This window comes from Suricata suricatta, chromosome 9, assembly GCF_006229205.1.
Source record: "Suricata suricatta isolate VVHF042 chromosome 9, meerkat_22Aug2017_6uvM2_HiC, whole genome shotgun sequence".
Classification (NCBI taxonomy): domain Eukaryota; kingdom Metazoa; phylum Chordata; class Mammalia; order Carnivora; family Herpestidae; genus Suricata; species Suricata suricatta.
The window spans coordinates 6,692,146-6,705,968 of NC_043708.1; positions in this window are offsets into that span (position 1 = coordinate 6,692,146).

Consider the following 13,823-nt stretch of genomic DNA (forward strand, 5'->3'; position numbering starts at 1 on the left):
ATCCATCCACTCACCCATCCATCTATCCACTCATCCATCCACCCATCCATCCACCCATCCATCCACTCACCCATCCACTCACCCATCCATCTATCCATTTATCCACCCATCCATCCACTCATCCACCCACCCACCCATCCATCCACCTATCCACCCATCCATCCACCCATCCATCTATCCACCCACCCATCCATCCACCCATCCATCCATCCACTCATCCATCCACTCATCCATCCATCCATCCATCCATCCATCCATCCATCCATCCATCCACCTATCCATCCATCCATCCATCCATCCATCCATTCATCCATCTATCTGTCCATCCATCCATTCATTCATCCATCCATCCATCCACTGAGCCATCCATCCATCCATCCACCCATCTATCCATTTGTTTATTCACCTCTCCATCCCTCTATTGAATAAGCATTTATTGGTTTCCTTGTGTATACCACGCATGTGATCGATGCTAGGGAATGTAAGAGGAATCATACCAGACTACTCACTGGGTAACTCTTGTACTTTAAAACTCCTTTAGTGTTTAGAGTTTGGATTCCTTCCAGGAATCCCCTCTCCCTCCCTTCTCCTTATCCTTCTCACTCTCTTTACCATCCCCCAAAGACCCCATTTCCCATACTCTCTGATAACATCTATCATAATATTTAGCACAGGATCATATTTTTATAAATATGTAGGTATCTTACACAGAACTGTGAGCTCCTGCATCTTATTATCATTACTTTGTCCCAGTAAGGTCTTCCTCTATATTTGGGAATGATGCATGGATAAATACATGATTAACGTGAATAAATCCACATGGCCTTTACCTTTAGAGGGTTAGCTAAACAGGTAGAAGCCAACATGTGCACAAGTAGTAATGGACCGATGAAGTTACATTAGAAACAGACACATGCTTTGAATCCTGAGGTCTAAGGAGGGCTGAAGAGGGCTGAGTTTTTTAGACCCTGGGAGGAGCAAGGGCAAGCCACGGAGCACAGAAAACACACATTGAAAAGGGAAAGGCAATCTTGTCCAACCCTGCTTTGGGTACAGGAGAAAGCGTAGAGAATTGAGACTTCAGAGGTGTGAGACTTCCCCTTACAAGCCACTAGTGTTAGCCTTTCTATTTTTTTAAAGTTTGTTTTTGAGAGAGAGGCAGGAGGGTGGGGGGGTGCAGAGACAGGAGGGGAAAGAGAGAATCCCAAGCAGGCTTCAAACAGTTAGTGCAGAGCCTCATGCGGGGCTTGAACTCACAAACTTTGAGATCATGAGCTGAGCCGAGTTCGAGAGTCATAAGTTTAACGGATGGAACCACACAGGTTCCCAGTGTTAGCCTTTATAAACAAGCACCTGGCATTCTTCCCGTGAAATCTTAGGTTACCTGAGTGATAAAGTGGGATTGTCGTTGGTTATCATTTACATTATGTGCGATGTAACAGGAAGCCGACAAATGTAAACAAAGAAGTTATTTTGACAGACAGCACACTTGAAAGTAGGGATTAGGAACCCATTTTACACCTGCCCCAGCTCTACCTTGCAGAGAAAAATCCCAAGTCACACTTTTAAGTGGTTGTAAATGATAACCAGCTTTTAGAGATTTCAGCAACCCGCCCTGCACACATAGGACACTTTTTAACTAGATGGACTCTGAAGCTTATATGGAAGGGAAGCGAGAAGTTTTGTTTCTAATTTGAATCATAACAATATTTAACAGCCTGTGTTTGATAGTTGCTAGAACTCTGTATGTAAGGTATTGTCATGGTGGTATATCTATGTCCCAACAAGACGTGTTTCGAAGTGTTGTGACACACACATCCCTTCCAAAATTTCCTTAATGGACAAATGCAGTTGCAAGACAAGTTTGGAACGTCAACCTTCATGGAGGTTCTTGGTGCTTCCCCCAGATAAGATGGAGGCTGAAACACTTTATGTGCTTCCGTACCAGGGGGGATGAAGCAGAAGCCCCTGGTTTTAGGAAGGAAGGTTGCTTTGATTCAAGTCGTGCTGAGTCCATTCAAGACCTGCCTGAACATCCCACGAGACAGTCCAGTGGCATTTCTGGGAGTCCGTCATAAATGAGAGATGGGTCTGGAGCACAGGGGAGAAGGGGTTGGTGAAGAGAGAGATTTGAGGGTCTCTGGCTCTAAGGGAAAGCTGAGGTCATGGAAGTTGGTGAGGTCAAACTGGGAAAATTGATTGTGAAACAAAATCATCAAGGACAGAAGAGACATTGTTCATCGTGTGCCCACCAGCCACTCCCCAGCTGCTCCATCTTGCCTGCTCACGGAACTCCAATCTGGGGCTCGGGGAGTCGGGTGGCACATTTGATCCTAGGGTGGCTGTAATAAATGACCACAAACATTTTGTGCCTTTGAACAGCCGAATTTAGTCTCTCAGTGCTGGAGACCAGAAGTCTAAAATCAAGATGTTGGCCAGGTGATGTTCTCTCCAAGTGCTCTAGAGGGGAACTTTCCTGGCTCCTTCCAGCTTCTGGGGGCTTCTGGTGATCCTTGGCTTATAACTGGATCTCTCCAGTCTCTGCACCTGTCCCACATGGCCTTCTCCCTCGTGTCTCTTCCCCGTGTGTCTTTGGGTCTCAAGTCTCAGTCGCCTTTCTCTTACAAGGATACCAGTGCCTGGATTTGGGGTCCACCCTCAACCCAAGATGGTCTCATCTCGAGGTCCTTAACCTATTTATAAATGCTAAGACCCTACTCTAAATAAGGTCATATTCACAGGTACAGGATGTTAGGACTTGGACATACCTTGCTGAGGGACAGCTCCACCCACTGTACGTGGTACCTCCTTAACATCTGAGAAGACACACTCTTCTCCAGGCCCCAGGCGACCAGTCTGGCTTGGCTCACCACGATGGTAAAGACAGCCCCATTTCCATTTGCTACACACGCCCTATCTCTCCAGTTTCACTTAGGTGTGGAGGTGAGTCGACTGGCCAGGAGACAAAAGAGTTATTCTGCCGGGGCTGCTGGGAAGGATGTGGGCAGCGTGGTTTTGGCACCTGCACTTCCTCCCTGCTTGGGATGCCAATAGAACACAGGCCGTAAGAGGCAGCGGCTTTCAAGCTTGAGGTGATCAGCATGAGAATGAAAGCTGGCCCCTCCGGGTCCAACATGGCGTCACTGATCAACAAAGCAATGCCGGCTTCTTGTCACCTTCAGGAGTGTCTGACTCCTCTTCATTGAAGTCACTGTTAGTGGATATTCTCATACAAGTGAGTGCATTCTCAGATGATACGCAACCCAGACCTAAGAGTAGACAGAAAGAAGAGGTAGCAAAATAAGCCAAGGGGGACTCCTGGGTGGCTCAGTCAGTGGAGTGTCTTATTTCAGCTCAGATCATGATCTCACGGTTTGTGGGTTCGAGTCTGACCTCGGGCTGTGTGCTGACAGCTCAGAGCCTGGAGCCTGCTTCTGATTCTGTGTCTCCTTCTATGTCTGCCCCTCCCCTGCTCACTCTCTGCCTCTGTCTCTCAAAACTAAAAAAAAAAAAAAAAAAAAAAACATTAAGAACAAAGTTTAAATAAATAAACACACACAAATAATAAGCAAAGGAAATGTCCCAAGAAACAAGAGAAGGTGACATCCCAGAAGCCAAGGAAAGAGAGAACCTGAAGGAGGCTGTCAAACGAAATATGAGTTCGGAGGCCAAGTAAGATGATGTGTAAGAAAGGTGAGGGAGCACGGGCTGACCATGGAGGTGAAGGGGTGATGCCTTAGTTTTCCACAGCCCCTGGGAGCCATCGCTTGGATGGCCCGTTGGGAGAGCTTCCATATGCTGGAGAGAATGGGCTTCAGCAAATGATACACGTTGCCAAAGAGGAACCAAGAGGTAGACTTGGCATGAAGGGGAGGAAATAGACCCCTTCCTCTGAGATGGAGGGAAGGGAGGGTGGGTTGCACAACAAGAACCAAGGAGACAGGAAGTTGGTTGCAGGAGTGATAGACCAGAGGGGGGACAGACCATGGCTGGGGGGTTGAGAGGACGGGAAACGCTCAGGACAGCTGCTGTCTACAGGCCGGGGTGGGTGGGCGCTTCTCCATCCTCTGCTTTTCCTATTGGCAGGTGGCAAGTGGAACCTTCTACCCTCTTCCCACCAACTTCCTGTCAGCAACTGGCAATGTTTACTTACATGCTCTGCATAGAGGGAGAGAAATTACCTAACTATTCATCTCTGTTATGACATCTATCTTCACGGAGGAAGAAGGGAGAACTCACCAGTGACAGAGAAACCAGAGAAATATCCTGTCTTTCCTCATCAGGGAAGAAGGATGTCATAACAGAGAATCAGCCTTGGCCTCGAGTCTGTGCGTACAAACCCCGCCATTCAACCAGGAGGAACTTCCCTGGATAACGGTGATGGAAATGAAAGTGACAGAAAGTACCAGAAAAGCAATGTTCAGTGTTGCTTCTTCATCGTTCTTTGGGAAATAGCTCACAAAGAAAAGATGAGACAGTGACCTTGAAGGAGGAGCATCAGCATGTGGCTGAGGAAGCAGCAAAAGGCTAGTTCACACTTCCCCACATCTGCTTGGTCTTGATGGCTTCCCACAGTCTCCCCTCCAGCCCCTTAGAAGCCCCACAAACTGCAGCCCACCTTCTCTGGCCCTCTGGGAGACTTCTCGGGGCTCCTTGGACTGCCATTTATCTAGGGAGATACATTCCCTGAAGATGGGGTTTGGGCCAGATGTTTGGCTAGTTCGAGGTTCATCCATCAGACATGAATTCCTAAATATTCAAAGTGTTTCTTTGGATCATCCTGCTTGCACCTTGATGGGGAAACAGGTGGGAAGTGGAGTCAGCTCGCTGATTCTGCATGAGGCCTGGGCGGGTAGCAGGGGGTGTGGGAGCAATGTGGGGAACGCCAGGACAGTGTCTTGGAGAGACTCCCGACAGTCAGAAAAGCAGGCTCCACACGGCTTAGGCAAGCAGAGCGGGAGGTGAAGTTCATGTTCCAAAGGGACTCGGGGAGGGTGGGGGGGAGGAAGAGCTGGGAGGGGCCGGGCAAGGCTAGCAAATGGGAAAACAGCTAGATTGATTAGAGACAGAGCCAGGGACAAGTCAGCAAGGGTTTTGGCATGAACCCTCATGTGCTTCGTGTAATCTTAGACGTGTTAAAACCATTTGCCAGTGGGGCACCTGGGTGTCTCAGTCGGTTAAGTGTCCGACTCTTGATTTCAGCTCAGGTCATGATCTCACAGTTTGTGGGATAGAGCCCCACGTGGGGCACAGCATGGGACCTGCTTGGGATTCTCTCTTCTCTCTCTGCCTCTTCTTTGCTCTCTCTCTCTCTCTCTTTCTCTCAAAGATAAGTAAAAAAACAGTTCACCAGTGAAGAAAATCCAACTGAAAAAAATATGAGAATTCAATCAGATCTAAATTTATTCCCATAAAATGACGCTGCATTCTCAACTTTGCTGTAATATTATATATAATTTGACTGTTTCTAAAAGAATTTCAATCAGTTTGTTTTAAAAGACAGCTATAAGAGAACCAGAAAAGAAGCCCGTGGTAGAGGAAGGAACCTCGCACTAAAGATCTAGGACACATACGGTTATGGCGGTGATGCACCAAACTTGAATTAAGTGAGAGTTTCCAAGCAAACAAAGCAAAAAGGGAAACAGGGGAAGTCACAAGAATCTCATGGTCCGACAGAAACGTCACCATCGCATTTTGCCAGAGAGGAAAGCTTTTCCTCGCACTGGTTCCAGGAGGCTTGATTTGTGGGACTTTTTATGCAACAGGCCATCTAGTGAACACTTTCCTTGATAAAAGCTTTACAGAAGATGCAGAAATACAATTTTCCATCCAAGTTTTATATGAGCCTATATTAGGAGTTTTGATGGAAATCTAACTCTGGCAGAACAGAAGGGCACACGACGCCGGCTCTGGGCTGATGGCACCACCCAGCACACGCCTCTGTACACCAGCCACATTGGACTGTGGTTGTCTTCATATTTGCCCCACCCCTTCCTCAGATTTCAAGGCCTTGATGAGAGTATTTGTTTTCCGCTTGTATTTCTATTCCAGTGCCCGGCACAGTGCCAGGCACACAGTAGGCATTTTATAACAGAAGTTAGATACAGGACTGAATTGAACCCATGAATAGTACTCAGATTGACATATCTCTTAGCCCAGGCTCTGCCCACATGCAACCTGCACCAAGGTTCTCACCTGCCGACTGGTTTTATCACCACCCGATGACTTCTTGCAAAGACAGTCTGGGTGTCCCCAAAGCGTAGATCCCCGGCATGACCCCATTTCTGGGTTTTTACAGAAAAATGGTCATTCAGCCTTTCTTTCATCCCTGCAGACTCTTCCCTATGCTTTCAACATGGCGTCCCTTGGTTACGCAAGCCAGTCACCTGCCGTGAACCTGCAGGAATGGATCATCTGAGCGCAGAGGTGCGAATGCTTGGGCCACAGACACTCGTGGCTCCCCTCAAAACCCTCCCTGGCCTCCAGGCTCACCTCAAAGCCATTTCGCATGCACTGACTTCGCATCGATCGCACCCCATCATCTCCAAATACACCGACTCTCTCATTCCATTGAACCGCATCCCAACCTGTGTATACATCACAAGCCAACCTCCGAGACACCAGGTGCTGCTCTGCTGATTCATCTCTAGAACCTCTGGGCCCAGCACATTTAGGTACACAGTAGGTGCTCAGTTTGGGCTGGAAAAATATGTTGAGATAATTTGATTATCGCCCAGAAGAGCTTCCTAAATGTGGAACCACCATGAGCTGTCTGACAAAACCACCTTGAATCATTTTCCAGAACCATCTGCAAAGCCCTAGACCTATCATCGATCCACTTTGAGGTTTCTTTTGCTTTATCCACTTAGAGTTATGCTCCTTGATCCTCAAAGTCTCCATAATCTAGAAAATATCTTCCCAGATCAATTCATGGCATCACCTTAACACTTTGACCCCTCCGTCAGTGTAAGCCAAGGGGGCATATAAAACCTCCTCCCCAACACTGGCTCCTCACTTTATGGCCTATTGATATCCTTAAGTGTCCAATATATTGTCTTAAAATGCATTTTATTGCTGACACATACTTATTCTATCATCACGGTCTTATAATATATGACCCCAAGGAATCCCTAAGATCAAATTGAGTTTGACCAATAATTATATAAATGTCACTAACATTTTTGATTTCTTGAAAGTTCTAGTTGGTTGTTCTTTCATTAATCATAAGAAGCCGAAATGATTTCATGTCAAACCTGCATGGCTTTTCAAAAAGAAGATAGAAAATCATACTTTCCAACTCCAAACTCCAAGCTGATTCACAAGCTGATACCAGCTCCAAACTGTAAGGGTCTGCTGGGTGTGTCTTATCATGTTCATAAATCCAGAGGCTATAAATCACTTGTCTCCCTTTTCTAAGTAAGATTTTCACATGAAGGTCATATTTTCAAACAGGACTTTAACCTCTGTGGATGAGCCATGGCTAAAACTGAAAATAAGAACTCTGGAGAAACTTAGACCAAAACAGGTTTATTATTATTATTATTACTTTTTGAGAGACAGAGAGAGACAGAGTGAGCAGGGGAGAGTCAGAGAGAGAGGAAGACACAGAATCTGAGGTCCAGGCTCTGAACTAGCTGTCAGCATAGAGCCCGATGCAAGGCTCGAACCCACGAACCGTGAGATCATGACCTGAGCTGAAGTTGGATGCTCAACCAACTGAGCCACCCAGGTACCCCTTGGACCAAATCTTAATGTGAACTCAATGTCTAGAGTTTCGTAAGTGTGTATAACAAATAAAATAAAAGTGTGATTCTTTTAAAGAGGTTGAGCATTAAGCTCATTCTGAAATATTCCATGTAGCAAAATCAATTGTCGGAGAGGCCTTCTCTTCTGCTGGTAGGGCCCTCCAAAGAATCTTGTATTAGGGCAGGAGATAGGTGTACAAATTCCTTCAGCACATCCTCAGAGCAGGAAAAAGTAATTTGAGTCCTAAAGTCACTGTCATTCAATGGCTGTCTACTAATTCTTCAGGGAATGCAGTGCCGCCATGTTCCTTTCTGCCCATCCAGAGTCCTCTTAAAGAGGCAGAGCCCCACCCTACCTCTCTCCAAGTGGATTTAGAATGGAATGGAGACACCTGTGTTCTGATCAGAATCTGCCACTAGAAAGACCTGGTCCTGGAAGCAAGTCCTTCAAATTCTCTGGGCCCAAGTTAGTATCTGTTAAAGGGGCACATCTTTTTATTGAACAGGGTCTTGTTCTTGGGCCTGTTGTGGGAATCTAAAGTGTGCCTGGTTCACTTGCCAAGTCTTTAGTCTCAGCTTCCTCTGAGAAGCCTTTCATGCCCTCCCCTCAAACCCCAAAATCAGCTCGACGTCCCTCCTCTGGACTCTGAAACCGCCTTTGCGCTCTGCCATCTCAAATGGGACCATCCTGGTAGCCCAGCTATTGACGGGCACGCCCCTCTCTTAGACTATCTCTGTGAGGGCAGAGGCCCTGGCTCTCCCCCCTGTGCCGGGTACTCTCTGCATTGCAGAGCTCGCTGTTGAAAAATACTCTAGGGATATATTTCCAAACGACACTCCCTCCTCCTTTTTCTGCCTGGCCCACCTTCTATGACCTGAAATGGTGGCGAAGGTATGAATGAAATAGCCACTTTACAATGGCATTTCTAAACGGTGTTCTCTTGGGTGAAAGTAGGGATTCTGTCACCTGATAGACACAACAGTAACCTTTCCAGTTCCAGAGGCCGGCAGAACCCTTGAGCCTTGGCCTGGGGTGCTAGCCCCAGCATGGGTGGAGTCACAGCCTCAGCTTTCTCATCTGTGTGATGGTCACGTGTCGTATCAGTGTTCTTCATGCTTATCTTTGCCTTTGTCTTTGGCCAAAAACTATTGTTTGCAATGTAGCCCGATACAGCAGGTCACTCTGCTTAAAGCAAGAGGGAGGAGCTTGAAGCTGTCGTGTGTACCCTTCTACTTTCCCGGGGACCCTGAGCATGGACCTCCTAAGGCTCTTTGGAACACAGATTGCAAACCAGTGCTGGGTGATGATTGGAGGTCGCATTGGCTCAGCAACCTCTCCTTGGCAAGAGTCACTAACCTCTTGAGCTCTCCTGAGACTGAGGAAGTCCTGAGACTCCGGGACTTCAGTGCTAAAACAAGGGGAAAACTGGGCTGAGCTGGATACCCCACTTATGGGCAAACTAAGCCATTTACCCTGGGGACCGGCAAAGCCTTGCACTGCGTGGCCAGCTGGGCAGGCTGGGACTCAGTGCCTTCAGAGGAGAGGACACACTGGACATAACAGAAACCTCCTACCTGTTGTGACAGTGTGACAGCATGCTAGGATGCCATTCTGAAAACTTGGTGGAATTTTCCTTTCCCTGTTTTCTTGGCCCTTCCTGCCATCCCATCAGTGACTTCCCTAGGCTCAGGGGAAGGACAATGTGGCAGAAAATCAGAGGAGATACTGTTCTGTTTCAAATACCAAGCCAACACTTTGGATTTGCAAGCACCTGGGCTTTGGGGCTTAGAAAGCTGAGGGCATGGAGGACTCAGCCGATGCAGAGCTTTTCATACACAATAGGTTTAAAAAAAGATGAAGCGCTGTATTCATTTCTTATTGCCTCCGTAACAAATGGCCTTAAACTCCAAACAACACAAGTTCATGGTCTTACAGTTGAGCAGTCAGAAGTCTGCCCTGACTGCCCTGGGAGGGGATCAAAGGGTCAGCAGGGCCAAGCTCCCGCTGGAGGATCTGGGAGAGACTCCATTTCCTGGCCTTTTCCAGCTTCTAGAAGCCACCGGCACTCCTTGGCTCTCCGCCCCTTCTCTACAAAGCAGGCTACTAGCGTCATGGAATCTCTCCCTGACCCTGACCATTGATGTATCTCCTTCTCTCCCTCTGCTTCCATCACTATATCCTTTTCTTTTCTCTGAACCACCTGCCTCCGTCTTATGCAGACCCTTACGTGCTGACAGTGAGACACTCAGATATCCCAGACCCTCGCCCCACATCAAGGCCTTCAACTTAACCACACCCACGAAGTCCTTTTGCCACGTAAAGGAACACATCCACAGATTTTGGGCACTATTAGGATGTGGACGTCTCTGGGATGGGGATGCTAATACATCATCTACCACGAGAGCCAAGCAACTTTGCCAAACTCAAGTCTTCTCCAGACTGGAGGAAGGGATGAGGTCGCAAGGGAAGGAGAGGTCCATGGGGCCTGAAATAAGAGGACTCAGGGAAACAGTGTAGACAGATTGACCTGGGATCCAGACCCCAACCAACTTTGAACTTGAAATCTCATTGTTCCTAGTACCAGATAACTGCACAGGAACCACCTCCAGGTCCACAGGTGGTCCAGTCTCTCACTGACCATACTCTGCCCAAGGTCACTGACCAGGACAGTCAAAGGATACTCCTGCTACCAATGTCCAGCAAGAACGTCTTCCCATCAAGCACAGCTAATATGGTGCCCACTGATCACTCAGTGGAGTAAACCAGTATAGAATTTGTGGCTCAGCCAGGCTGCCCATACAACCAATCCCATTGGACAATCTCCTGGTGTGAAGGCTGAGGACTGAAATCTCTCCTAAGGAGGAGGGTGGTGTGCTGGGGAAAGCAGTACGGAAGGAAGGAGAGAGGGAAGAAGGCGGGAACAAATGGAAGGAGGAAGGACAAAAAAGAAGGAACAAAAGAAAGAGAAGGAAGGAACTCTCCTCTCATCCCAGTGCTTATATTTGGTTGGGCACCTAGTTAAACCAGCTCAGAATCTCCTCCAGAAAATAGAAAAACACTGTCTTGCTAGAGCATCACTGAGCTTATTAAATGAGAACCTTTCTAAGCTCAAAAATATGAGATTTCTTTTTCCCCTGCTCTCCCTTAAAATTGTGCCCTTGTCATGTGCCTGTGTCCAACGTCACGGTGTCTAGAGAAAAACAAAACAAAACCACACCAAAAAAACAAAAAACAAAAAACAGGGAACTGGTAAGGGCACCAAAAAAAGCATTAGAGGGATGTCTTCAAATTCAATCAACTATGAATTCTAACCACTCAATTCTATCTTTTACTTTTTTAAAGTAGGCTTCACACCCAGTGCAAAACCCAAGTCAGGGCTCAAACTCACAACCCTGAGATCAAGACCTGAGCTGAGGTCAAGAGTCGGATGCTTAGCCAACTGAGGCCCCCAGGGGCCCCATGATTTCATCTTTTAACAAAAAGAAAACAGTTGGAAAAGGCCACACAGGAGAAATCATTTCCGTGCTCAGCAAACCTTGGGGAAAAGGCCTTCCAAGTTCAAGGTGCTACTCTCTTGTCTTATTTTCATCGAAATAAAAATCTCAGATCAAAAGCATCTGTCCTCTCCCTTGTATATGTCAAAATGTAATTGGCAACGGTCGGGGTTTGCTGCCTTTATTGCTTTTAATAGCCGTATAGCCACTGATTGCCCAAGCTGATGGTTAATTTAATTTCTGTCAATACAATATTGGGGCTGTCTGCATATTCAGACCATGATTAACTGCTGCAGAGTCCATAACACTGGTGTTATTATTACTGCATTTAACTACCTCTCGGGAGAAGACAAATTAAATTATGTTGAAAATGCTGTTGATTATCATTACGAACTTATTTGTAGAGCACAATTACTGATCTGTTGTAAAATAAATCAAATTTTTTATCCTCTTGGTATAAATTAACTTTACTGTAGGAGAATGGAGAGTGCGGCCTGAAGACTTTGGGCCTCCTTGTGTAAGTCAACGGAGAACTGCATTAAAATAATAATCACACACGAACCTAATATTATATTTTAATAATGAGCTACTTCATGACTGAGAGCACCTCGTAGATTATGGAATTTCAACAGGAGAGCAGCGAGCTCAATGCGCACCGGACGCTGCTGACTCCAACCCAGGTTGAGACCAGGGAGTGAGTTGTTCCCCGGGCTGTGACTCCAGTTCAATCTGAAATCACCACTCAAGTAGTTTAAGGAAGACGGCTTCAGGAACACAATTACATTAATAGCTTACAGGTGACCATCGCTTAGCTTCTGCCATTTCTTTACAATTTACTAGGTCCTGTTATCATCATGCAAGTTAGACCAAACCCATCGCATGGGATCAGTAAGCCATAGCCTGTCACCTTTTCAACTGCAAGGACCAAAGGTCCCAGGCCTGCAGGCCGCCGCGACCCAGGCGCACCCTCACATAATTGACTGTACACACCTGCTCCATCTCAAGTCCTCCATTAAGGGCCAATGAAGGCAATAATATTGCATGCCCCCCTTGCTATTATTTTGAGCAATTTTTGCACCTTTAAATAAGTAGATCAAATGGTTGAGTAATTTGAGTAAGAAACATGTGCCACTGGCACCCTTTGGTTAAATACATGTGGCCATGTGGCACAGTGGGGCAGCAGACTGGGAGCTTAACAATCTCAGCCCGAGTCCTGTCCCTGCCACTGACAGGTTCAGCTTAGGCAAGAGGACCCATCAGCTTCCTCCTTTGTTTTTCGTTTTTAGAGAGAGAGCAAGGGAGGGGGCAGGGAAAGGGACTGGGGGTGGAGAGAGAGAGAGAGAGAGAGAGAGAGAGAGAGAGAGAGAGAGAGAGAGAATCTTAAGCAGACTCCATGTTCAGTGCAGAGCCCGACACAGGGCTCCATCCCACAACCCTGGGATCAGGAAGTGAGCCAAAATCAAGAGGCAGTTTCTCAATTGACTGAGCCAGCCAGGGGGCCCCTCACTTCCTCTAATAAAATGGGGACGTTTGGGCGGGCATCTGGGTGGCTCAGTCAGTTAAGCGTCTGACATCAGCTCAGGTCATGATCTCACGGTCTGTGGATTTGAGCCCCATGTCAGGCTCAGTGCTGACGGCTCGGAGCCTGGAGCCTGCTTCAGATTCTGTGTCTCCCCCTCTCTCTGCCCCTCCCCCCTCATTTTCTCTCTTTGTCTCTCTCTCTCAAAAATAAATAAACATTAAACATGTAATAAAAATAATAAAATAAAGTATTTGGGGTTTCATGGCTTATTTAAGTGTATTAATTTTCTGTGTTGTCTAACAAATTACAGCAAACCTAGGGGATTGACAAAATAGCCACATATTAGCTCGAGGTTCTGTAGATCAGAAGTCTAGATGAAAAGGGAGACAAGTTACGGAATCACAGCTAGAAGGTAAAGAAGGTGAAGGTTTGCCACCCGCCACCGGAAGCCAGGAGGCATGCGTGGGACAGACACTGTTCGCAGCCTCCAGAGGAGCCAACATGCTGACGCCTCGACTGGGGACCTCCGGGCTCCAGAACATTCAGAGAATTCTTGTCTGTTGTCTGGAGCCTCTGCGTTCAGTCACTGGGTAGGAAGCCCGAGGAAACGAATGCAGAGTGTGATCCTGGGGCAGGAAGCACACTGGACGCAAGGCAGATCCTTCACGCCAGGCTCTGAGGAGCCAAGTAAAGATGACCAACTTCTCCACTGAGGGGCTCAGCCCTCCAAGTGACCATGCCACCTGCCCCCTGGGACATCGTTCCGGCTCCACGTGATCCCAGTTCTCCCGACTCAAGCCGCTCTCCCGGGTGTCTGCACCGGGTACGGCTCCGCCCATCTGACCAGGAGTTGTAAGTTATCACCTCCTCTGTTGCCCCCACCCAGCTGCCCTTGGCTTGCCCGCTGCCCGAGGAACAGCCTAGGAGACTGCCCCCAGGGAGGAGACGGGGCCACCTCTCAGAGCTGCCCTGCCGCCCGGCTCATGTGGACAGCGTGCACCGTGGGCACCCTCACACACAGGGCCCAAGTCACAGCTAGCTCTGAGCCCTGCCATGGTGAC